Here is a 25,856-nt window from a genome sequence, read left to right on the forward strand (position 1 = left end):
TAAAGAAACAAGCAGAACTAAAGAATGGAGAGAGAAAATCTAAATCTAGCCTAAGTCAAGATTATGCATAATCCTCCTGTTACTTATACAAGTTCAAGATGGATTTCTAATGTCTTACTGTGCTTAGACATTCCCCAAGTCTTATGATTTCAGTTATCAAATAACTCAAGTTTCTATTCCTATACTTGAACTCTACCCTGTGCTACAAATATGAATATATGGGCAACATTTCAGTGTCTCCACCTGGGTATATCAGCTTATCAAGCACAATATAGCTAAAAGAGTCCATGCAACTCCACCTCAAACTTAGTCCTCTACAATAGCTCTATATCAAGCATTGTCATCACCATCCACTCAGATGCTCAAGCCAAAAATATAGGTGTCATCCATGATTCCTTTCTTTCCCTTACCATCAAATGAAATCTATCAGAATCCTGAAAGCACCGGCTACGAAATATATTATAAATATGACAACTCTCTGTCTGAACTTCCACCATCTTAATCCCAGTGACCATCTTTTCTCACCTAAAGGACTAGAAAAGGCCCCAAACAGATTTTCCTTCTACCATCTGATTCCTGACATTCTTTCCTACCCAATAGACAGAGTAGTATTCTTGAAACACGTCAAGCCAAACCACTGCTGAAAACTATCTAGTGGTTTCCCATCACAATTTTAAAAATCATTTTATTGGGGCTTGTACAACTCTTATCATAATCCATACATGCATCCATTGTGTCAAGCACATTTGTATATGTGTTGCCATCATCATTCTCAAAATATTTTCTTTCTACTTGAGCCATTGGTATCAGCTCCTCATTTTTCCCTTCCTTCTCCCACCCTCCCTCCATATGAACCCTTGATAATTTAAAAATTATTATTTTTTTCATATATTAACACTGTCCAATGTCTCCTTAAAACCAACTTTTCTGTTGCCTGTCCCCCAGGGAGGGAGTTTTAAGTAGATCATTCTGATTGGTTCCCCTTTTCTCCCCCACCTTCTGCTTCTCCTCCAGGGATTTCTACTCTCATAATTGGTCCTGAGGGCTTTATCTGTCCTGGATTCCCTGTGTTTCCACTTCTTATCTGTACCAGTGTACATCCTCTGGTCTACCTGGATTTATAAGCTAGAGTTGGGATCATGATAGTGGGGAGAGGAAGTATTAAAGAACTAGAGGAAAGTTGTAAGTTTCATCAATGATATACTGCACTCTGACTGGCTCATCTCCTCACCGTGCCCCTTCTGTAAGGGAATATCCAGTTGCCTACAGATAGGCTTTGGGTGTCCACTCTGCACTCCCCCTCATTCACAATGAAATGACTTTTTTGTTCTTTGATGCCTGATACCTGATCCTGTCGATACCTCATTATCACACAGGCTGGTGTGTTTCTTCCATGAGGTCTTTGTTGCTTCTCAGCTAGATGGCCACATGTTTATCTTCAAGTCTTTCAGACCTCAGACTCTATATCTTTTGATAGCGAGGCACCATCAGCTTTCTTCAACACATTTGCTTATGCACCCACTTTGTCTTCATTGATTGTGTCAGGAAGGTGAGCATCATGGCATGCCAGGTTAATAGAACCAAGTGCTCTTGCATTAAGGGAGTACTTGAGTCAAGGCCCAATGTCCATGTGCTACCTTAACACCAAACCTACAAACATATGTACATATATCTATTTCCCCTTCATCATATATAAATATATTTACATATATATATGTGCCTTTATTAAGACTTCTATAAGTGCCCTTTGCCTCCTAGTTCTTTCCTCTATTTCCTTTTTCTTTGTTCTTATCCCACTATCATTGTTCAGCCTTCATTTGGGTTTCAGTAATTCCTCTCCACTACATTGTCCTTGATCAAGCCCTACCAGGCCTCCTACACCCTCCTTGTTATAGATTTTGGATCACTACTTGTTCCCTTGTCCTTGGGCTTGTTACTGCCCATTTCGTTTCCCCCGCCTTCCCATCTCCTATGTCCCCCAGAACTTTTGGTCATGTTGTTTTCTCCTCTAGATTGTTTATCCAGCCTATCTTATCTAGATAGACCTGCAGAAATAATAATATGCATAAAAAAACAAGACAGAACAAAACAAAGCAGCAAAAGAAAACAAAAGAATAACAACAACAATAACAAAAAAACCCAGACAGAAAAAAAAGAAAAGCCTATAAATAGTTCAAAGTCTCTTTGTTGACCTTTAGGTGTGTTTTCCAGTCGAGTCTGATGGGGTGCCACGCCCTGACCCCAAAGTCTATTTTTAGTATCCCCTAGGGACTTTGTTGCTCTGTACCCCTTGCTGTTCTGTTGAGCACCCTTTGTATTTTGCCCCACAAGACACTGTCCCATTACAATTTTAATGAACTTCAAATTCAAACAATGTACAAAAGAAAGGCCCTCATCATTCACCCCTCACTAACTTTTTTTCATCACTTCAAGTTGATCACTGTTCTCCTTCCATATTTCTTAGCTACATTAAACTTGATAATTGCACCAGAGACTTTGTGTTATATGTTTCTTTTCCTGGAATACTCTCTCTTCAGATTTATATATAACTAAAGAGAAGTATTTCACCATTTAATCCTCACCTAAAATAACAACCACCTGGAAAAAACCTTCAATGATAACCTAATCTAAAGCAGTTCACCACTTCATAAGTTATTTACTATCATAATTTCATTTATATTGTTCATAGTAATAATTACTTGATTGAAATCTGTTAGTGATCAAATTGGCACTATTACTGTAAAGTGTGTGTGGGGGTCAGTTCTTACTCATAGCAACATCATAAAATAGAATGAAATATCACTCTGTCCAGCACCATCCTCACAATTCTTGCTGTTTGAGCACATTGTTTTAGTCATTATGTCACTCCATCTTGTTGGGGTTCCTTCTTTTTTTCACTGGCCTTCTACATTACCAAGCATAATGCCCCTTTCCAGTCACTGGTCCAAAGTACATGTGATTAAATGTCAATATCCTTGGTTCTAATGAGCATTCTGGCTATACTTATTCCAAGACAGGCCTGGTTGCTCTTCTGAGAGTCTGTGGTAGTTACATAAATCTGGTGTCAATTTGAGAATTAAGTGTAGGGGTGGAATCTAGCCTGTCAATCAGTATATATAGCCAATGAGTCCTCTATATGGGAACGGCTTTCCCCTAAGGATTCTGGGAACTCCTGTATTTTCTCCTTAGAGGTGAGAGACTCTCTCTCTCTAGACTCACCCCCTGGGAGATATTGCAGCTGACAAAACACATGGAACTACACTGGTATTCTGAGCTGGAGAAGCCATGTGGAGCCTCCTGCCAATGTTGATATGCTTACACCACCAATGGATCCTCAAGATGTCCCTCCCACTGTCCTGTTATCTTCCTGCATTTGGCATCATTGCATGTGTTTTGTGCATCTGAAGAGGACTTTATAGATTGGTATGGGACATATGGGAAAATATTGGATTTATGGACTTACTCTGGACTGGCTTGGGATGTTTTCTCAATAATTAATTGTTCTTCTATATAAAGCTATTTCTTATACTCATATGAATGTCTATGATTTTGTTTCTCTAGTCTACCTAGACTAATATATTATGGTACCTTGGGACTGGGGTACTTGAGAAACAAATCATAAAGATGGAGAATAGATGTTTGTTTGACTTCTGCCTCATGGGAGTGTTTCTTCTATGTCTAGCCAGAGGTCAGATATGTCTGTGGAGTTTACAGGTTGTTTTCTGGAAAGAACATGGGAATTTAAAATTTTGATTCTTTGCATTGGTTGTAGTCTTTGGTTATTCCCATGAGAAATGGCAGAAATGAATGTGATTAATGTCTATTTTGAGCTCAGAGGACATAATCACCCCTTCAATTTCTTAGAGCTGCTTAGGGCAAATAGCTGCCAGAAGGTCAAATTGGCTGATAGAAGCCTAGCTCTGGTTTGATGCAGAGGCCTCATCCCACATTTTGTATCAATAGAATCGTTTAGATAAGGATAAAAATAAGATAGATAAGGATTGAACTTGAGTGTTTTAAGAATTGAGTTTAAGATCTGATTCTACATCATTTGTACTGATTTCTTCTGCTTATTATTGTTGATATAAGGATTTAGAGAAATGATTATTGTGAAGTATGAAAATAGAGAGCTTTTAAGCCCACTTGCCTTGAGTCATTAAAATTTGATCTTTAAGTGGGTTTAAGGCATGCCTGCAAAGAAGGCTCTGAAAAGATTTGCCCCATCCAATGGTTTAGAGTACTCAGGACATTTGCATTCCAAGAGACTTGCCTAGAGGACAAGATTGACAAATTGAAGAAAATCAAGGAACTCTTTGGAGTTTTGTATTTTGAACTAGTAGTTTTTGTCAGAAGCTGGAAAATATCTGGAACCGTGAAGAAAACTCTTCTCTAGGACTGAACATTAAAGGGAGCCTGGTCAGGCTGAAATGAAATGCATGCTGGTGACCACCTGGATCATCTTGTTGAGTGGAAGTGGGAGAAATACAGTAATAAAGAGATGGGATGTGTCTGGCCACTGACACCCATGGACCTGGTTCACAGGACCTACAAGAGAAGATGAGAGTGGGTTGACTGGTCTGAAGTTCATGACCTAGCACAAGCAGTCTAGGCTTGTTGGGAATTTGTGACAGTGCCCATGGTCTAAAGGCGAGGCGACCAATGGGCCACCAAGAGAGGCTAAGTGAGACAGCCCACATTGAGTTGACTTGAACCTGACAGGATGAAGTGAAGAGTTTTCAGCCTGTGAAATGGCGCATATTGCTGCAGACTTTATGGATGGCCTGTCCTAATTTCACTTTACTTATGGATGCAGACTCACAAGGTTCCACTGGAATGAAGATTCCTCAGATCAAAAAGTATGAGTGCCTCCTCAGGGCACTGGGTTGATGTAAGTGGGCAGTATACAAATTGGATACCCAAAATGAGGCAGATAAAGGCATGAAGTGATTGGATTACAAACTTTCATTGGTGGGGGAATATATTCATAGGATTATGGTATTAAGGTGTAGGTGTTACTTAACTGTAATTGTTAGGCATAGGATATTTTTGTTTGTTCACTTATAGAATGTTATGTTTAAATGAGAGTTGCACATTTTTGAATTGTATGCATTTTAGTTTTATCCTGTTAAATCCAGATATGATTTTATTATTGTTTGTTTGAAAATTGTATATGGCTAAAAAGTTGTATGAAGGTGTCAATTTGGTAAGGGATGGTCTGTGGTAGTTACACAATCTGGTGTCACTTTGAGGATTAAGAGTGTTGGGGCGGAGTCTAGCTTGTCAATCAAGGTATAGACAATGAGGCCTATCTATGGGCCTGGCTGTTTCCTGAGGATTCTGGGAACCCTTGAATTTCCTTCTTGGAGGCAGGAGACACACTCTAGGCTCCCTCCATGGAACGCTAGTGCCCTGAACTGGAGAAGCCATATGACGACCCCTGCCGATGTTGAAAAACTTACACCACCACTGGATACACAAGATTTCCCATGCACTGGCCTATGGTTTTCCTACATTCAGCATCATTTCATGTGTTTCCTGAGTCCAAAGAGGACTTTATAAGTTGGTATTAGATATATGAGCTAATATCAGACTTATGGACTTGATCTGGACTGAGTTTGGATGTTTTCTCAATATTCAGTTGCTCTTGAATATAAAGCTCTTTCTTATACACATATGAATATCTATGAATTTGTTTCTCTAGTCTACCCAGACTAACACACAGTCCATGATCTTTTCAATATTATTTGCCACTGCCACAATTCAAGTCCATTTCTTCTTCTTCAGTCTTCTTTGTTCATTGATAAATTATCAGATTGCTGGTCTGTTTATTGCATTTCCCACCGCATATATGGATTTCACGAAAGTAGAGATTTTGTAATTTTACTGCTACTTTACAGAATAGATACCTTTGAATTATGGCATTGATGAAGAATGTTCAAAATGTCATAAACAACCAGAATCCCAAAGAAAGAATGACAGCTATAATTCTCCCTCAAAGCAAGAATGGGGAGACTTTGTCTCACATACTTTGGATATTTTATCAGGAGAAGTCAGTCCCTGGAGGGGGATATCAGCCAAAAAGATAAATACTCTCAATGAGATGGATTTACACAGTGGCTACAACAATGGGATCTAATATAACAACAGTTCAAAAGACAACGCAGGCTTGGATAGTGTTTTGTTCTGTTGTACATGACGTCTCTGAACCAACTCGACAGCACCTAACAACAATAATATAGTTGGCATTAGACTGCAGGGCGTAAAACACAATCCAATAATTCCTTAAGGAGGCTTGAAATATATTTGTAAAGACATGAAACATCTAAAGAAATACAGTCCTTAGCCAGGTATTGATATTTTATATGGACCAAAAGAGATAGTAAAGGAGAGGATGACCTTATAATACTTCAGTGGCCAATATTAAAATTTATGAGAAAGGGTTATGAAACTTTCTGAAAGAAAATTATGCCATTAACATGCAAGCTAGTCTTGTCGATCTATTCAAAAGAGAAGCTGCAAGTAAAGCTAATGAGGTACCAATTGGATTCTGTAGCTGCTTGTACCATGAGAAAAGGTTGTAAAGAATTTAGAACATAATTTAGACTGAAATAAGACAAACAAGAACAGGGGAGCAATAGAATAAAACTTTCTGGAGTATTTACAACTTGAAACAGGCACTGAAGACAAGAATAGGAAGCAAAAAGATTCCTAAACTCTGATTCAGATCAGCGAAAGAATTGGCAATGGGAGTGGATGCAAGCTTACATTAAGAAAGCTGGGTATTATTGAAGTTTTCTCATAATTTGCCTCAAAATATCTCAGTTTCACATTAGTTATTTATATTGAACTTCATATTTACCTTTATTTTGTGTGCTATAAATTTAAAATCTTAAGTGGGAGCAACAACATATGCTGTGCTCCTGAAACCCAAGAGGAACCTATTCTTGAAATCTTCAGACTGCTTGTGGCTGTTCAACATGAGATGAGGTGTACCACCCTCTCACAAGGAAAATACTTGTCTGGCTTCCCAGACCAGGACAATAAATGGACTGAAGTATTTTTAAACAACTACAGTGGAGTGTTTTCTGTGGCTTTGCATATTTTCTAATGCACATATATTACTTTTAAAATGATGAAAATTCAAAACATTCATAATCCCACCACCAAATGATTAAACACAGTAAGGTAAGCATTGGATTGCTAACCGAAAAGTTGGTGATTCAAGCTCCCCAGATGCTACTCAGGAGAAATTGAGGCTGTCTATTGCCATACATATTTTCAAAACCTCATAAACTCTATATAGGGTAACTTCAAGGCAAACTTAACTCAATAGCAGTGGGTTTGTCATTGAATTACACTGGATATGTTTTGTTTCATTCTTGGAATTACTTGTCCGTATTATGCCCTGCCACCACTTGTCGTCTTGTCATACTGTGGTGGATTGTGTTTTACTGTGATGCTGGAAGCTATGTATTGTATTTCAAATACCAGCAGAGTAGCCCAAAACGAGCAGGTTTCAGCAGAACTTCCAGACTAAAGACAGATGATGAAGAAGGAATAGGGTATCTATCCAATTCTGAGGAGGTAGTCACTTATGAATAGCAGTGAAAAATTGCCAGATACTGAACAATCTCATGAATAGCACCAGAACATTATCAGAGTTCATGCCATAAAATGAGCCCCTCAAGTTAGGAGAGCTGCCTGAAAATCCAGCTGGCCATAATGCCATGGATGGAGTAAAGGTTCAAAACATTCATTTCACTTTGGGGTATGACTCAAACATAGAGAAAAGAGCTGCAAAAAAAAAAAAGCATTAGTAATGAGAATTTGTAAAGTACTAAGTACAAATCGAAGAAAACTCGGAACTCATCAAAAATAAGTGGAACACGTAACGATTGATATCCTAGGCATTAGTTAGCCAAAATGGACTGGTATTGTCCATTTTGAATAAGAAAATCAGATGATTTGCTATTCCAGGAATGATAAATTCAAGCGGAATGACATGACATTCATAATCAGAAAATAAACCAATCAGACCTGCAATCAAAATGTGTTAATTATTATTGGTTATTAGAATGCAAAAGTTTGAAACAAAGGGGCAGGAACAGTAGTTGGAAAGTATGGTCTTGGTGATGGAAACAATGCTAGAAATCACGTGATAGAATTTAGTAAGAATGATTGCTATATAGTAAATATTTCTTTTAACAACACAAAAGACAATCATTATACACATGGACTTTTAACAACACAAAAGACAATCATTATACACTTTCCAAGATGGAACAGTCAGAAATACAACTTGAATCCACCCCACTGGAATTTTTAGAACATCTCTAGGATAGATTTGAGTCATTGAACACTAATGACAGAAACCTAATGAACTATAGTATGACATCAACAACATCATACACGAGAAAGCAAAAGGCTATTTAAAACAAGAAAGAAAGAATAGATCAAAGGAGATGTTAGTAGAGATTCTTAATTTTTCACTTAATCATAGAGCAGCTAAAGCAAAGGGAAAAATGATGAAGTCAAAGAGCTAAACCAGAAAGTTAAAAAGGCAGCTTGAGTAAAGTACTGTAATGTAATGGGCAAAGACCTAGAGTTAAAATGAAAAAGGAAGAACACACTCAGCATATCTCAAGTTGAAAGAATTAAAAAAGAAAATTAAGTCTAGAGGTCCAATATTGAAATATTTTATGGGAAAAATAATTGAACAATGGCAGAAGGATCAAAACAGGATGGAAAGAATACACAGTCACTCAACAAAAAACAAACAGAAATGAAACATTCAACGGTATCAAGAAGTAGCATAAGACCAAGAAATAATGCTACTGAAAGTAAAAGTCCAAGCTACACTGAACACATTAGGCAAAAACAAGGCTCCAGACATGGACATATTTTAACAAGCTGATCAAGCACTAGAAGCAATCATTCATCTTTTCTGAGAATTTTGGAAGACAGCTACTTGGCCAACTGGCCGGAAAAGATCCATATTGTGCCCATTCCAAAGAAAGGTGGAAAAACAGAATGTGGAAATTATAGACTAATGTCATGAATATTACATGCAAATACAATTTTTCTGAAGGTAGTTCAACAATGATTGCAGAAGTGCATTGACAGATGCCAGAGATTCAAGCAAGATTCAGAAGAAGGTCATTGCTGATGTCAGATTGATATTGGCTGAAAGCAGAGAATATGGGAAAGACTTTTATTTGTGTTTCATTGACTATGCAAAGGCATTTGACTGTATGGATCATAATGAACTATGTATAGCCTTAAGGAGAATGGAAATTCCAGAACACTTAATTGTGTCATGATTAACCTGTACACTAAAAGAGGCAATTGCATGAACAGAACCAGGAAACACTTGGTTTAAAATCAGGAAAAGTTTACATCAGTATTTTATCTTCTCATCATATTCATTAAAATCTATGCTCAAGGAAAAATCTGAGAAGCTGCATTATATGAAGAAGAACATGGCATGGGAAGATGGGAGGGAGGCTTACTAACAACGTGGGAAATGTTAATGACCCAAACTTACTTGCGGAAAGACAGGAGGGTTTGAGGCACTTGGTGATGAAGATAAAGGATTGCAGCCTTAAGTATGGATTATAACTCAATGTAAGAAAACCCAAATCTACTCAATGCTCCCTCAATTCAAGAACACTTTATTACATTAAAGTGGCATTCCACAATGCTCACCTTCCCAACAAGATCTCTTAAGACATAGCGAGTGCATAAGCAAATGCGAAGGAAGCTGATGGTGCCCCACTCTCAAAAGATATAGCCTCTGGGATCTGAAAGGCTTAAAGGTAAACAAGCGGCCATCTAGCTGAGAAGCAACAAAGCCCTCATGGAAGAAGCACACCAGCCTGTGTGATCACCAGGTGTTGAAGGGATGAGGTATCAGGCATCAAAGAACCAAAAAATCATATCATTGTGAATGAGGGGAAGTGTGGAGTGGGGACCCAAAGCCCATCTATAGTTAACTGGGCATCCCCTTACAGAAGGGACCCGGGGAAGAGACAAGCCAGTCAGGGTGCAGGGTAGCAACAATAAAACATACAAATTTCCTCTAGTTATTTAAAGCTTCCTACCCCCACTATCATGATTCCAATTCTACTTTACACATCCGGCTATACCAAGGGGTGTACATTGGTACACATAGGAACTGGAAACACAGGGAATCCAGGACAGACGAACCCCTCAGGGTCAATGGTGAGAGAGGCGATACCAGGAGGGTGGGATACAAAGGAGGAACTGACTACAAGGATCTACATATAACCACCTCCCTGGAGGACAGACAACAGAAAAGTGGGTGGAGAGGGTTATCAGACAGTTAAGACATGACAAAATAATAATAATTAACAAATTATCAAGGATTCATGAGGGGGCGGCAGGTAGGGAGGGGAAAAATGAAGAGCTGATACCAAGGGCTCAAGTAGCAAGCAAATGTTTTGAGAATGATTATGGCAACAAATGTATAAATGTGATTGACACAATGGATGTATGTATGGATTGTGATAAGAGTAGTATGAGCCCCCAATAAAGTGATTAAAAAAAGACAGTCCAAATCCTCACAACTGTAAGAGTAGGTAACATTATGAGAAATGAAAAAATTGAAGTTGTCAATGATTTACATCTTGTTTGGAAGTACAATCCATGCTATGGAAGCAGCAATCAAACGGAAAATGCACAACACCCCTTTAATATGTTACAGAGTAAAAAAGTCAGTTTGAGGACTAAAATCTGCTTGCCCCAAGCCATGGTGTTTTCAACTGTCTCATGTGTGTGTGAAACTTGGACACAGTATAAGGAAAACTAGAAAAGAATCAATGTATTTAAATTGTGGTGCTGTAGAAGAATATTGAAAGTGCCATGGACTGCCAAAATAACAAACATATTTGTCCTGCAAAAAGTACAGCCAGAATGCTTTTTAGAGTCAACGGTGGAGAGATTCCATCTTACATTTGGACATGTTATTGGGAGAAACTAGTACTTGGAAAAGAAAATCATACTTGGTAAAGTGGAAGGGGAGTGGAAATGAGGAATGTTTTTGACAAGATGGATTGAAACAGTGACTGCAACAATGGGCACAAATGTAATAATTGGGAAGAAGATGCAGGACAGGGCTGTGTTTTGTTGACTGCATGTAGCATCGCAAGGAGTAAAAACTGACCAGATGGCAACAGCAAAAACATCAACAATATGCTCTGTAACACAGATTTGGAGTCCAGCATAAGGTCACATGTCTTCTACTACTCAAAACAATATGACTCTGGACCTCATCACACATATTTCCATCAATCTTTTCATTTTCTTAAATGTTGTTTTACTCAATATTCTTCAGAGTGCTAATGGTAGACAGGAGATTTCCATTGACCACTTGACCTAGACTGTGGCATGTGGACAATTTTCCAAATGGAAATCAAGTTACCATGTAAAAGAATAGATGAAGTCTCCACTACCCTAAACCAAAAGCAAAGAAGGATGAGTAGAACTTGGGATCCTAGATAGAAGTGGAACCAATGTTGTTACATTGTAGGGAATAAAACCAATGGGACTAAACAAAATATGCATAAAATGTTGAATGAAAATTAATTTTCTTTCTGCACTTTCATCCAAACTTTGATAAAAAGTGGAAGAGGTAGAAGGTGAATGAATCCTGAGTGGCTAGGAGTTGGATCAAGAAAATTTGATCTGTGTTCCCCTAGGTCAGCAGTTCTCAACCTGGGGATCGCAATCCCCTTCGGGGTCAAATGACACTTTCACAGGGATCTCCCAATTCAAAACAGTGGCAAAATGACAGTGATGAAGTAGCAACGAATATAATTTGATGGTTGGGGGTCAGCACAACATGAGGAACTGTATGAAAGGGTCGCGGCATCAGGAAGGTTGAGGACTCCTGTTCTAGGTTCAGGGATGTAAATAGCCTAGCTATCAGACATACAGCAGGGGAAATCGATTTCTGGCGGATATAATTAGTTTGAAATGTCTCCCTTTTGACCAGTTTTAAAGTTGTTTAAGTTTTTAATATTTTATGCCTATTTTTTTATTAAGAGTTTTCAGTTTTGTTTTGTCATTGTTTTTTTCTTTGTTTCCTCCCTATTTCTCTTTTGTATGATTTCCTGTATATGAAATTCAGGATAGGTAATCTAGAGACAGTAACTGGCTTATTAATTACCTACTGATATAATAGGGGAGGTTGGGAGGAAATGAGGCGCTAACCAAAATGATTATGAGACAAAAAAGCTCTGAAATTGATTGTGGTGAAGATTGCACAACTCTTCGTAATATGAATGATTAAATTGTATGATATGTGAAGTATATGCCAGCAAAACCATTTTTTTTTAAAAAAAGGATTCAGGTTCTGACATTTTGTGGATCATCACAGAGAGGTTGCAACTTTCATTTGAGGAACTCAGCTTGCTAGTACAAAGAAAACACTGAGCAGGTCTTTTCCAGTTTTGCATTACATCCTTTCTTTGAATTATGTTTCCCTTGTCCTAATTGTAGCTATTTTCTTAAAACACAAATACAAAAATAAACTAGAGCTTGAGCTAATCTCCTTTCCGATGCCATTTCTGAATCATTAACCATCCATCTAGTTTGCATTTGTCTTTGATCATTCCATCATGATTTAGAAGACATGAAGAAAATATTAAAATCTGTAAGGTAAATGAGTGCAGGTAAGGAAAGAGCGCTGGGGAGAAGAGAAAACTAGCAAACCTGTTCTTGACATGTGTGGCCCATGGTGTTGATGGTGATAAGGCACTTTATTGGCTGATACTTCTTTCTGTTATTAAATTACTTTACTTTTAAGGAAGCACAGTGGCATGTATATGACAAATGCAAAATCTCCAAATGATGTGAGGCCCTTTGTATACATTATAGACTTCTGGCAAGATTTTGAAAGTTTATATCCTGAGGTTTGGAGTGCACACTTAGTTGGTGATCATTTTATATTAGTAATTTGGAGTTTGGGATCTGGTATATTGAACCAGTCTAGAGAGAGCCAAAGTAAAAACAGTAATATATAACTTCGGGATCCACTGTCTTTGCTTCTATATGGTGTCACAAGACTTCCTAATGTCTTCCCAGTTCATTGGAGCTCCTTACTGAAGTATAATATTGGAACTAAGCATATCCTATACTCCTGAATTTTTCTCATCTCCTTCCAAATATATATACTAGAATTCATTCTCCTGGGGTCTTCCTCTGTATGAAAATGTTTCCAGTGAATTAGATTAAGTTTAGCTATAGACGATATTTACTGAATGCATTAACTCCTCTCCCACATGATTGATTTAGCATTAGCCCCGTCTCCCAGAACATTTACTCATCTACTAGGTACCATGCATGGTGAAAGAACAGTATACTGATTAAAAGCATCGATGATTGAGCAAGATTGACTCGGTTTGAATTCAAGCTCTTCAGGTTTTTGGCAGGAAGATTTTGATTCATGTAGAATCTCTCTGAAAGACGTCGATAGTAAGTGCACATACGCATTGTGAGGTTTAAATAAGTACACTACTTAGAACAATGTTTGAAACACAATAAAAGTTAAACAAGTATTTCTTAAATAATTAAATGGTAGAACTGGAGATAATTTTTAAAAGCCTCACTCAGAGGCCTTGGCAGTACTTTGAGAGGGTTGTTCAATACCTAGCCTGATCATCTCTAATTTTTAAATCTCAGAACACTTTAGTCAAATAATATTTTACAGATTTACTGGTACTTATTCAGCATCATGATGCAATAGAATAAACATGAGTTTGAGAATCAGAATGATGTGCAAACAAATTTGCACTGATCATATATAATTTGGAAAATGTACAGTATTTTTATAGATTTGATGTAATTTTTATTATAAAAACTCTTGGTTGTTACAGGAATGGGGAGCAATAATGTGTGTAAAATAAAGAAAAAATGAATATCACCCATATTCTATTATCTGGAAATAGCCATGGTTAATATTTTGGGATTACATTTTTGATGTAATATATTCTTCTAAACAATGTACAAATCTGTGGCTGAACACTAAAGTGCTATTATGGAAATTAAGTGATTTACTAGAATTTAAAAGCACCTGGCAAGGGAGCCCTGGTGGTGTAGTGGTTATATGTTGGGCTGTTACTTGCATGATTGGCAGTTTGAAACCAATCTTCGCTCCAAACCACTAGAGGCTCTTAGGGAGGAAGAATGGGATCTCTACTCTTCTCAAGAGTCTTAAAAACCTACAGGGGGTCATTATGAGTCAGTATGGACTCCATGACAATGAGCTTTTGTTGTTGTTGGCAGTAGTTGTTATCAAAATGCCTAGCACATAGTGGGGCCTCAATAAATGTAATTAACATTTGTCAAATTATTTTCAAATTTTAAGTCTCATTTGCCTCCCCACCAATAACATTCTCCTGATGTAAATTAAGTCAACTGTATTGTCATTATGCTTGTCTACATGTCTAAAGAATACAGATTTTCAGGCCCTGATTTTTCAATTCAGTAGATCTCAGTACAATCTTGGATTTTTGTATATGTTAATATCTTAACACATTAATATGGTACCCAGTCATATATGATATCCTCTCATTTAGAAATTCATCAGGTGAAGTGATCAGTGTAAGTACCACAGACCTTCTCCTGAGAACTTTGGCTCAAACTCAAACAGGCCTCTTGTTGGTAGGTAGGTTGATGGCCAGAGCCATGGTGATTATGACATAAAACCAGGGTTGATAATCTATGCCTTATATCTGATTGTTTTTTGTCACATGTTCATATCCTTTTGTGTCTAATGTCTTCTACCTATGTGTTATCCCCAACTCTTGCTTTTTATTAGCAATCCAAGGACAGCAAATCCTATTACTGCTGTCTTAAAATAATTTCACATTACATAGCATAATGTGTTGCACCCAAACACAGATCAATGTTATCGACTCACCAAATGATGGATTTGACGCAACCAGTCAATACTACATTAGCCTTAAGGGGGAAAATGTTGTGTGCACTTGTTCTGAACAACCTCCATTTACCCATTGTTGTTGAGACAACATCCTTCTGGGCAAGAAGAAAAATAATAGTCTTCCCCATGCTCTACCAGATCCTTGCTTATTCACAAGTCCATTTCTGAGTTTTGCCCTTATATTTAACCAGTATAATGTGAGCCCTTGTAGATATTCATAGAGGTAAGTCAAAACATATACCCAAGATACTCTCTTTGAATTCAAAATTGTCTTTGAGTCATTTCTCAATCACATCAACCCTACAGAACAATTTCCATTGGGTTTCCAAGTCTTTGCTAATGCTGTCTCATCTTTCTCCTGCAGAGAGGCTGGTGGCTTCAAACCACCAACCACTCAGTTAGCAGCCCAAATGTTGAATTTTGAATTTCACTCTCTTCTAGAAGCTTTGAAATACTGTACAGTCCAGAACTCTTTTAAACTGCCAATTCTTATAGCTGTTAAAATTAAATCAGACTACCTGGGTTCTCGTACATGCTTGGACATTCACTAGATGTTTAACCCTAGCCAAGGTCTTACCTTCTCCAGGTTTCAGCTTTCCACTGTATTTGAAAATGAATGTCAGTATCTACTTGATAGAGTTTGTGTGTAGATAAAATTTCATATTTATGGAGAACTTCACAAAGTGACTGGCACATGGTAAGTCATCAGCAAGTGTTACGGAGTGCTACTGCTCTCATTGGCAGTAGCGGGACAGTGAAAACTATGCTGGTTTCTGGTCAAAAGAGCCGAGATATTACAGTAGCTCTTTCTGTAGCAGACATCAGAGTGGGGAGCAGGTACTGAATCCGGAATACCATAGTCCAAGCACTGACATAGTAACTAACTTTATAAGGAAATGAGGTCCCTAACTTTTCCACAAGGGTCTTATATACTTTCATCCATGACCCACTGGTCTTTGTAGGTAAATTTATTACTCCTGGCTAATTAGAAGATTGATGATTGTACTCTGATATCAGTGTTTCCTCCCCAAGATGTGTTATGAGACCTTCTTGATAATTGGTGTTTCACTGATAGACAAAAACTTATTAATGCTGTTTATTTTAATTAATTTTTACTCCTAAAGTAGGAAACTAATCCATCAAGTGACCAATCTATAATAAACCTCTGGAGATCTTGCCTCAGTAGATTTTTAGAGTCCATATCAACTCCTCTTATGTCCAGGAACAATGACTCTATCAATTCTGATATCTAGCCTGGAAAAAGTAGAGATGACAACTGACAGTATCAACCATGAATCCTCATAGTTAATTCCTACATGGCCCACCACATAAATACACCCTTATCTGCCTCCTTTGAATGCATCCTGAAGAGCCATACCTAGGATGTCAATGAGATACTCTATTTGAGGGACTACATCTCCCTTCAGGCTGCACCACTTTCTCAAGAAGAATTTTTAAAGGTCAATTTTCTCTGATTCTCATTCACTATAAATTTTGAGCAACATTTTAAATTTGGGAAAATGTAGCACTGAAATATGACTTGCTCAGTCTGTACAACTAATCTTTTTAACCCTGATTGCTACTTTTTTGTCTATTCTACAGTTCCAAAATTACATACGGAAAGAGTTTTGGCCAACTATTATAATATTAAGTAGGACATCTCTGCCCTCTATCCTTGTCTCCCTTCCTGCCCTCGTGATTTGAATTAGATTAGACTCTCTTCACCTCTTTCTAGGTAAAGTCTCTGGGAAGCCTTCAACTCCATTAATAATTTATCCTCATCCTACTTTTCTCACACCCATTTCCTCATTGCTGTCAATGTATACTAAATTTTTTTAATCCACGATGTTACTTATGCTGTTTCCCCTCCTTGAAATGTGCTCCCTCCTACTTGCTGCCTCTCCAAGTTCTACCCACCTTTCAACACCTAGCTCAAACTATAGCTCATTAATTAAGCCTTTCCTGCTGGTTCCAGCAGGCATATTCTTAATCTCCTCAGAGTTGAAATAACAGTGTAAATCAGTCACTAAGTCAAATTATTTCACTAGAAAAAAATCCATATCTATATCTATCTATATACAGATATATCTCCAGTACTAACATATATGCAATTATAGTCTTCTTGGTATGAGTTAAAAATCCTGGAGAATAATTTCATATGTAATATTTCTTTTTTAATCCATACCACATCTTGCACAGATGTTTTAAACATCAATAAAGACTCACATCCCTAGGGAACCCCAAGTGTTACTACCCATATGTTCTTTGCCTGCTACCTACTTTATGGTACTTTCTTCTTCACAGAAATGTAGAGCACTCATTTTCTTTACAAAATTTTTTAAAAGATTGAGATATAAAGGAAGTGAAAAAATCAATATGGAATTTTTTAAAATTAAGAGAACAGAAACATAATTTGCCTGAATTACTTGTTTTCCTTTCTCATGTGAGCAAAACTAATTCTAGACCTCACTCATTGGTTTACTGATTCTGTTGTTTGGTACTAGTTGCTGCAGAAACCAAGATTGAAAATTTAATGAGATAATGTCTATTATAAGTTTTCTTGATTCCAAATGTTCAGCATAGATTTATTTCTTCCAATAATCACGTGAAGAAAATTTTATTTCTCTTTTGCAGATAAGGAAAGTGTAGCCCACAAAAGTTAAGCAATTTGCTTGATTTGTTTTTAGTTATTTGTTTTTAAATAATTTTATTGGGAACTTTTAAAGCTATTATCACAATCTATACATATCTGTTTTGTCAAGCACCTTTACACATATGTGGCCATCATCATTTTCAAAATATTTTTTTACTTGAGCCATTGGTATCAGCTCATTTCCCCCCCAGCCCCCTTCCTCCCTTCCTCATAAACTCTTGATAATTTATTACTATTCTTTTCATGTCTTACGGTGACCGCTATATCCCTTCACCCACTTTTCTGTGTCCATCCCCCTGAGAGGGGGTTATATGCAAATCATTGTGATCAGTTCACACTTTCTCCCTACCACCTTCCCCTTCCCCTACTCTCAGTATTGTTTCTGAGGAGTTTATCTATCCTGTATTCCCTGTGTGTCAAGCTCTTATCTGTACCAGTGTGAATGCTCTGGTCTAGACGTATTTGTAAGGTAGAATTGGGATCATGATAGTGGAGGGGTGGAAAAAACATTAAAATACTAAAGGAAAGTTGTATGTTTCATTGGTGCTATACTGTACCCTGACTGGCTCATCTCTTACTTGTGACTCTTCTGTAAGAGGATGTCCAATTGTTTACAGATGGGCTTTGGGTCTCCCCTCCGTGCCCCCCTGCATTCACATTGATGTGATTTTTTGTTATGGGTCTTTGATGCCTGATACCTAATCCCATCGACACCTCATGATCCCACAGGCTGGTGTGCTTCTTCTATATGGGCTTTATTGTTTCTCAGCTAGATGACTGCTTGTTTATCTTCAAGACCTCAGATGTTATATATTTTGATAGCGGGGCATCATCAGCTTTCTTCACCACATTTACTTAAGCACTCATTTTTTCTTCAGCGATCATATTGGGAAGGTGAGCATCACAGAATGCCAGGTTATTAGGACAAAATTGCTTGCATTAGGGAATACTTGAGACAAGGCCCGATGTCCATCTGCTACCTTAATGCTGAACATATAACTATAGGTATATAAATCTATTTCCATATCATTTTATATAAATGTATTTACATATGTACATTCCTGTATTTAGACATTTATAAATGTTCTTTGCCTCCTAGTTATTTCCTGTACTTCCCTTTACTTTGCTCTTGTCCCACTATCATGTTCAGGTTCATTCAGGTTTCAGTAGTTACTATTGGCTACATTGCCTTTGATCAAGCTCCACCAGGCATGCTATGCCCTCCTTTCTATGGATTTTAGATCACTTGTTGCTCCATTGGCCCTGAGTTGGTTGACACCCCTTCCGTTCCCCACCTCCCCCTCTCCTGTGTCCTCCCAGAACTGTCAGTCCCATTGTTTTCTCCTCTGTATTGCTTATCAGCAATTTGTTTTATTTGTCATAAGTATGTTGCAGAGTAAAATTTGATCAAGGTCCAACCTGTTCCACTGTCCATAGTCATCATTATTATATTAAGAGTTATGTCTGCTTCGGGGGAGTTGGCTAAGGGCCCAAATGTAGAGATTTGGATTATGCATTGGGCTGCTCATCACAAGATTAGCAGTTCTAAACCACCAGCTGCTCCTTGGAAAATTGAAAAAAAAAAGATTAGACTTTCTACTCCCATAAACAGTGACACTCTTGAATACCCACAAGGGCAGTTTTACCCTGGCTTATTGTATCACTATGAGTCAGACTTAACACAATGGCAGTGAGTTGGGAAGGCAAGATGTTATAGTCATGTGATGCCAATGTACACAACAAGAGAGATATGATTTACTGTTGACAAGGGGGAAAATATGGACTTTAAAATTATATGCATGTCGGTTTGTAGTCTCTGATTCTGCCACTACCTTTGTAATAGTAGTTAAGTTACTTAACCTCTCATGGCCTTAGGACATTTCTTTGTTTTCTGTTTTTCTATCCCTTTCTTGAAAAATGAGTGGATTGAACTAGTATAAAGTTGCTTCTAACTTTAAAATTTTATGAAGTAAATATCAACTTCTTATCCTGAGAAGAACAGATACTTTTCTTAAGGATCTGCAATTAAACGACCAAAGGAAAAATCTGACTCTGTAGGTTTAAAAATGTGTTAAATACAGGTATCAGTACTCACAGACAAGTCTGCCTTGCAAGTTAGTACAGAAAGCATTTGGAATGGTGAAGTTTCCCTAACTTAAAGAGGAAAGCATCCCATTGCATTGTCATAAAAATATACCCAGCAGTTAAAAAAGTGGGAATGTTACAGGAATTTACATTTACACATTGAGTAAATGAGGTTATGGTATAGAAAATAGAGTGTCTCAGGGGTATGGGCTGAGAACTATTCATGAATAAAACATTATAATGTAATGTGCACTATAGTTTTTCACCCTTCATCAGCTTCCTGACTCAAGAAAAGCATTTCTTTAAGCCTCCCTGTGTCGATTCTGGCTGTTTATCTGCACTTATCCTGTCTGAGCATTTAAACTCTAAGCTTCTGGGGACTTAGCTCTTCAGGAAGATGAAATCATTCTTAGCCAGATTAATAGCTAGATAGCTCAAAAATACAATTTAATGTTACTCCTTTTGTAGCTTGATATCTGAAGTAAACCTAAGTCACATAGCTTTCTTATAGTAAAAATATTTAAGTCACAATGTCATCTTAACCAGTGACCTAATATTTGTTGGGTAAAATTTGAGACCGGGCTTCTATGGACAGGAGAAATAAGTTCATCTGTCTTCATTTGATTCATGATTGATTAGAAGTTATTTTCACCACTCAATACCATGCATTTCAAAGGACCTCCAGTAGAAATTTGTGAATGAGAGAGGATTTTAATTTTGGTGATTTCATAAAATGTGAGTAATATCTCAGATATAAAGGCATATGCGAAAGGACCAAGTGAAAAGCATACTACTGTTTCCCAAATCTCTTAGTGTCTAATTTAAATTCAAGTTGTCCATCTGTTTAAAAGTCGCATTTTTGTGATATTCTCTCTCTCTCTCTCTCTCTCTCTCTATCTATCTCTCTCTCTGTAAGCAAGCAAGAGATGAAGACAGAGAGACAGAGTAAATAAAAGATACTTAATTTGGTTGCAAAGCATGTGCCGGTTATTACATGTTCAACACCATATTCAATTTTGAAAATGTAACAAACACTGTTGACTTATCCCAAAACCGTTTATTTATTTTTCCTTCCTAATAGGTTTTGTTTGCTTAAATGTGCCCAACCCAGGAAATAAATAACAGGTCTAAGTTACTTATGGCAATTCAATTCCCTTAACACTGGAAAGTCTGGCTAATTCAATCTGAACAGTCTGCTCAGAAATTTTGGAATAGATTTTCCTCCCCAGTGTTTTCAGCAAGCTTGCACATACAGTGAATCATCTTTTGGTACTGGGAATTTTTTAGTTTTAACAAAATCCAGGTGTTTGTTCCCTTGTATTTCTTCTTGTTTTGACCATTCTCTTCAAAGAACATGATGCTTGGATCTATTGTGGCCCCTAACAGACCTCAAAAAAAGGCAAAATACTTCTAGAGATGCTCACACTGTTGAATTGGTTCTAGCACCAACTACCTGTATGTTTCCCCTTTCATAAATACTAAGTGGAATTGTCTTCTGTGACTCTGCTCATACTTTGTCTCTATCTTGAAATGTTACGACTCATGATGTTTGTCCTTCCATTCCATTCTAATGTACTGTCCATATATTGTGGCATTTGGATATTATAGAGGTTTATAGTCTCTATTTTTAAACTTTTTTGTTTTTACCTCTCTAACAAGATTTTAAACTCATTGAGGATGGTGCTTGGGTCTGACAGCCAACCCAACATTTAGGAAAATGGCATCTTCTCCAGGGTGCGTTGAATCATAACTCTCTTCATTGCCATGCTATGCTACAGAGTGAGGAAACGTGTTTTTATCCAGATGGATTCTAGTAGGAGTTTGATCCTCGCCTCGAGCCTCAAGAATGAGAAGTTTCTGTTCTATTCCTCATTCCCTGGTGCAGCTTCATGTAAACAGGTCATAAGTATATAACATAATTTTAATAAATAGTAGTATTTTCTTACCTCAAGACTCCGCTTGGTCAAAGTCTGATCTTTTTGAGATTCGGTCTGTTTTCCTAACAGCTCAGGTAACTTGAATGTATAATAAAAGAAGGCATCTGGACAGATATTTTAATGGCCCAAACAATGACAGAACTACTATATCAAACCAAAGTAAAGTGAACAAAATCATCAATGTTAATATTCTATCGATTAGCTGTAGAACCATGAGGATTATGAAGACACAAATACTTTTGAGTACTTACTTTTTATTGGTCTTAGATCATAGGTTAATTAAGCCCGAGTCTTTCAAACTTATGCACATATACTAATTTTGCAGGCTGTGTAATATTTTCAATGTTCAAAGAAAAATATGAGACTAAACTCAAACATTCTTAGACAGTCTTCTGAACCCAGAAACTTTTCATTTGTTCCCCTAAAACATTGAAGTTTCATAGCTGCAGATAACACCAAATCCCCATCTTCGATTGAAAGACGAGATTTGTGGCATTTCACAAAAGTGGATATGCCTGCTTTCTATTTCTCTTACTATAGACAGAGTACCTATTTTTGTTTTCAAATTCATCACATCCAAAAGTGGATTCATATGAAAAATGATCTTCAAATATGACTAACCTGTGTTTTGACTTCCAAAAGGCCTTCATTTTATTTTTTTATTTTTTATCTTCCATTCCCGCTATCATAGTCATCATTATATTTTACATGAGGAGTCAAAGATAATGTATTCTTTCAGAAATTCTAAGATGAATGTCAGGAAAAACAGGCAATCAGAATTTTAGCACCTGCACAATTCAATTCCAAAGCATTTTAAAAAACAGTGCTAAATTTACTATAGAAAAGCAAATGCTTATCTTAAATATGGCTTAATCATCTTTTCCAGGAAGTTTATATAACAAAAGATACAGCTGGAGGCTACAGTGACCCATTTATAACTGCAGTTGGGTCTGTGACCAGGGAACCTGTTTGAATCAGCTTAGCTTGTTTGAATGTCTCACTCTAGCTCTCTGTGTTTTTCTTTCTATTTGATTTTATAAGCTCGATGTGATTTAGTGATGCCAGCCAGGGGAAATGGGTTTCTTTGACTTTTCCAAAAGGACAAGACTGGAATAAATGCAATGGATGGCTATCCACATGGTGTCATGTTGGAGGAGTTGTTCCTTTGTCGCTGCCTCTCTCCAGTGCTCTCCTTTACAAGCTTAACTATGGTTTTCCTCCTCAGAATCAGTACTGCAGATTAAAACACTAGCCACAGCAAGTTAAATATGACTTGTAAATATATTCCCCTTTGGGGAGTAATTCAATGTGTTCCCTTGCCTATGTCTGTCGAGGAGAGGACACAGGAAGTTTTTGTGAGAAATTAAAATGATAAGTAATATTCAAGTGAGACTTAAGCAGCCAGACCAATCTCCCTGTTTAAGAGCAGGAAGTAGTAGAGTCACACTAACCATGGCTGATATGTCTCTCATCTTTCTTCTTTTAAGCTTTTTGTTGTGAATTAAGCGGAGCCTTACATTTCAGCTTATAGTTTTTGTATTCAACAATGTAAATGGCTTATTAAACATCCAAATATCTTGCCCTGTCCCTGACTTTCCCCTTCATCTTTGTTCTTTACAAATTGTACCCTGGTAGCCCTCATTCATTAGCCATTGCCTTATTCATTTAAAAGCTCTGGCTAATGAAGTTACACAACAAACAGTAATACCAAATGCAACAAAATTAAAGATGTTAAATCAACTTCTTCATACTGAAATTTATGAAACATACAACCTTAATAATTACTTGTGACTGGAATGATTTGGAAACAACAAAGGCATATCAGTAGTTAGAAAATATGGCCTTGGTAATAACCATGACTCTGGAAACTGCATAATAGAAGTCTGCAAGCCCAACTATGTATTTATGGTAAATGTTTGTTTTCAAACAGTGACATGGCTCTCACTACACAGAATGGCCTTGGAAACTCATAGGGGCCATTCTATCCTGTCCTGTAGGATCACTATGAGTTGGTTTTGAGTTAATGGTCCTGAGTGAGAGATCCGAGGGAAGATATTTGATAAAGAGAAAAGGAAAAGCTCAATATCATCAAGCAGCACAAGGCAAGGGGTCAATGGCAGAACAGGCCACAAATGATTCATGCAAGTTCAAGCTGGAGAGGAAATTTAAAACAGTTCCCGGAGAGCTATAGTCCCACCTTGAATATATCACACCTGATTTTGCAAACCCTCTCAAGGATAGAATTTTCATATTGAAAAGTAACATGGCCAAGAGCTGTAAGATGACTATATGGACATCACAGATGAAGACAGAAAATGGTAATTCAAAAAAGAAGGAAGTAAAAAGCAGCAGAATGGATTCAGCTGTGGCTCTAAATCTTGCTCTAAAATGTAGAGTGGAAAGATCAAAGGGGAAAATTATGACATAAAAGCTGAGCAGAAGATACCAAAGGGCAGGTAAAGAAGAAGTTCAAGAGTACAGTATTATAATAAAATGTGCAAGGACATAGAGTTAAAAAAGCAAAAAATAAGAATATATTTAGTATTTATCAAGCTTAAAGAACTGAATGAAAATTTAAAACTCAACTTGCAATATTGAAGGATTCTAGCAGCAAAATACTGAATAAGGCATGAAGTATCAAAAGAAAATGGAATGGATACACAGAGTCACTGTACCAGAAAGAACTGGTCAGTATTCAACTCTTTCAGTAGGTAGCATGTGATGAAAAATTTATGATATTGAAAGGAGAAGCCAAGCTACACTGAGAGCATTGGCAAACATAAACCTCCAGAAATTGACAGAATATGGATAACTATTTCAACAAATAAAATCAATACTCGAAGCAAATAATCCAAGAAACTGAACTATAGTTTGTAGGAAGACTTTTTAACAAACCCAAATATGCAGATGACACAATCTTGCTTGCTGAAAGTGAGGAGGACTTGAAGTACTTACTGTTGGAGATCAAAAACTTCAGTATAGATTACAACTCAATGTAAATTCCTCACAACTGTACTAATAAGCAACATCATGTTAATTACAAATATCAAGGTTGTCAAAGATTTAATTTTACTTGGAAGTATCCATGGAAGCAACAGTCAAGAAATCAAACGATGTATTGCAAACGTCCTCTTTAAAGTGTTAAGAAGCAAAAATGTCACTTCGAATTATACCTTACCCAAACCATGGTATTTTCTATGCAAAATAGGGAAAATGATTGGAAAACTGGAGAAGAATTAATGCATTTGAATTATGATATTGATTCAGAATATTGCAAGTAACATGGATTGCCAAAGGAACAAACAAATCTGTCTTGGTAGAAATTTAGCCAGTATGCTCTTTGGAATCAAGGATGGTGAGACCTTCTCTAGTATACTCTACATGTTAGCAGAAGACACCATTCCCTAGAGACATCATACTTGGCAAAGTGGAGGGTCAGTGGCTTCAACAATGGGCTAAAACACAGTAATATTACTGAAGGTGGAGGGGAACTGTGTAGTGTTTTATTCTGTTGTCACTATGAGTTGGAACCAACTGATGGCACCTAGGAACAACAACAATCTAATGATAACCTGCTGTATTAATTTTCTGTTAATGTTTGCCAAATTATCACCTACTGTGGGTTGAACCAACATTTATTCTTTAGGTCAGTCTTTCATAGAATAGAAATCTAGGTTCTTTGTTCTGGTTCTCACAGGACTAAACATAAAAATTTGTTGGTCAGATTGGGCTCTTTTCTGGAAATTTGGGAAAAAATACCTTTCTTAAGTCATTCAGATTTTTGGCAAAATTCAGTTCCTTGAGGTCACAGGGCTGTTGTCCCCATTTTCTTGTGGGCTCATGCTCAACTGAACCCAGTCCTTGCACATAGTCCTTTCCATCTGCATCTTATTTTTTTGCCATGTAATCTAACATAATTATGAGAATAACACAGAAGACAAAGGTCTGGGAACTATTTTTAACTTCTACTTACCACATCTTAGTTTTTTGGAATATATATTTTTTTATCTTTCTCTCATGTGTAATGTAAGGCTTACATAATTTTAATATTAATCTGCTATGCTGAAAAGTGCATACATTGTCTTCCTCTATGATCCTGGCTCTATATACTACCGCTTCATTTTTTTGAGATGTTCTAAGTCATAATCCACTGAATCAACAAAGATAAGATTATGACATTTAATGAAGATGTGGGTTAGATGTTACATTCTCAAATTTC

General features: G+C 37.1%; 1 pseudogene; it reads right to left on the reverse strand.

The window, feature by feature from the left end:
* Window positions 1-25,615, reverse strand: part of LOC142434732 (small ribosomal subunit protein eS17 pseudogene) — a 29,277-nt pseudogene extending 3,662 nt beyond the window's left edge.
* Between the last annotated feature and the right edge of the window lie 241 nt (window positions 25,616-25,856).

Source organism: Tenrec ecaudatus, chromosome X, assembly GCF_050624435.1.
Source record: "Tenrec ecaudatus isolate mTenEca1 chromosome X, mTenEca1.hap1, whole genome shotgun sequence".
NCBI classification, from domain to species: domain Eukaryota; kingdom Metazoa; phylum Chordata; class Mammalia; order Afrosoricida; family Tenrecidae; genus Tenrec; species Tenrec ecaudatus.